The sequence below is a fragment of the Tupaia chinensis genome, unplaced genomic scaffold (genome assembly GCF_000334495.1).
Source record: "Tupaia chinensis unplaced genomic scaffold, TupChi_1.0 Scaffold000263_1, whole genome shotgun sequence".
NCBI classification, from domain to species: domain Eukaryota; kingdom Metazoa; phylum Chordata; class Mammalia; order Scandentia; family Tupaiidae; genus Tupaia; species Tupaia belangeri.
The window spans coordinates 2,543,863-2,545,907 of record NW_006159743.1 but is presented as its reverse complement, the minus strand read 5'-3'; the positions used below and the strand labels follow the sequence as shown (position 1 = coordinate 2,545,907).

Genomic DNA, 2,045 nt, shown 5'->3' with positions numbered 1-2,045 from the left:
GAGGAAAAGTGAGAAAGCAAGCCGCCAGGTCCAGGATTCAAACCATGGTTGGCCATGTGGGAGTCCAGTGCCTTAATACCTTGCTACCTGCAGCCCTTACCTGGTCCTTTTCTTGCCAGCATGTGATGCCTGGGGGTGGGTCTGTGGCCAATAGGTGCAACTCTCTCTTCAGACTTAACATTCTCTGCATGATCTCCAGGTGAAAGGGGAATCACAGTTCAGCACTATACAAGAGCTGGCTGGGATGCACTGCAGGGATACCCCTAACAACACAGCTGCCCAAGGACCCCTACTACCTCTTAAATAATTCCCACAAAGATTTTTGGAGGCTGTATTTAGAATAGAAGTTTTAGTATCATCATCTTGGGAGAGTTACCTGTAAATCTGAGTCAGAGTAACTGTTCAATTCAACAAGCTGTTACATCTAGTAGACACCTTAGTAGAGGGATGTTGAATGGGGCAGAAAATATGCTGCTACTCAAGAGAACACACTCTGTTTCTCAAGACAACATCACTACCATTATATTAGCCTAAGATATAAAAGCAATATTATTTTTTATTCTTAGTCTACAGACAAAGAAAGTGAAGTTTATAAAAGTTAAGTAACTTGTTCAAGTTCACACAAATAATGGGACCAGCAGTTGGCATAATGGCTATGTCGCTGGACTCCCACGTAGTCAATCGCAGTTGGAATCTCAGACCGAGTGGCTTAAACTCACACCGGATGCATGTGCACGCCCAAGATCCCGAGAGGAGAATGGAGGAGAAAGGATTGCAGCGTGGCCATCCCTCCAGGGGGTGACTTCTCACTTTCTGTCTCTCTATCTCTCTCTTTCTGGTGAGCACATGCACCCCATAGCAAAAATCTCTCAAAAAAATTCTAATCCAGTTCTCTCTTGAACGTAACTTTATTATTTGAATTTTTATTTTTATACTTATTTTTAGTGAGAGGTTTTTGCCATTAGGGCTCATGAGATCACCAGAGAGAGAGACCGTGAGAAGGAAAGTAAGAAACCAGCCCCCAGGGGACTAGCCACGCCACAATCCCTTCTCCTTCATTCTCCTCCCATGATCCTGGACACGCACACACACACACACACACACACACACACACACACACATCCATCATGATTTTCAAGCCACCAGGTCTGGGATTCAAACCACAGTCAGCCATGTGGGAGTCCAGTGATGCAACCACTACACCATCTATTGGTCTCCATGATTTGAATTTTTATTTGACATACTGTCACTAAAATGTGACTTTTTCTCCTTTTAAAGTGAACCTCTTATCTCACTAAATCAATATCCAGATGCTGGTATACCTGAACATTTTATATTCCTAAAAACTAAAATCATAGTTTTAACATTTCAAATAGATGTTAATTGGATGTTGACCTAAACATATGGCTAAATCTTCTATATCTGAAAAATAATCATTTGTAAATTGATTTTTTTTATTTTCAGTGAAAGGAAGACTTTATTGCCAAGTTTCTATGGAAATATTACAAACAATGCAGACTTAAAAACAATATGAAATCTTAAGGTAACTATAACTTTAAAATAAAAACAGGATTAGGTAGAATAATAAATAATGTCACCAGATGACAACCTCTTGGAGGGTGTGTTTGCCTGGCAAGAGCCCACCCTCCTGTGCACCCCAGGGCCCACCACATCCTCCAGGCTGGTCACCCCAGCCCCAGTGATGCAGCCATGCCTTCCAAATCTTGGTTTTATTTTTAATATAAAAAATGCAAATTTGGAAACCCACTCTACCTTTCCCTCTTATGTAATACTTTATCTCTTAATACAAAAAAAACTACTAATTCTGTATACATCACAGGAACCATACAAAGATGTATCCAAAGTTCCTATTGCTACCAGAATGTTTTAAATTAAAATAAGTTACAGAAAGTTCCTCACTGTAAGCAAAAGATTACAAGTTACAAAAGCACATACAGGCCAGGGTTGTTTTACAACAGGACACATTCTGATCCCAAACCAAGTAGATTTAGCATGAGTCTATATAAAACTGCACCTCCATATAC

General features: G+C 40.2%; 1 pseudogene; it reads right to left on the bottom strand.

The window, feature by feature from the left end:
* LOC102477428 (ubiquitin-conjugating enzyme E2 T pseudogene) overlaps nt 1-190 on the bottom strand; it is an 819-nt pseudogene extending 629 nt beyond the window's left edge.
* Between the last annotated feature and the right edge of the window lie 1,855 nt (nt 191-2,045).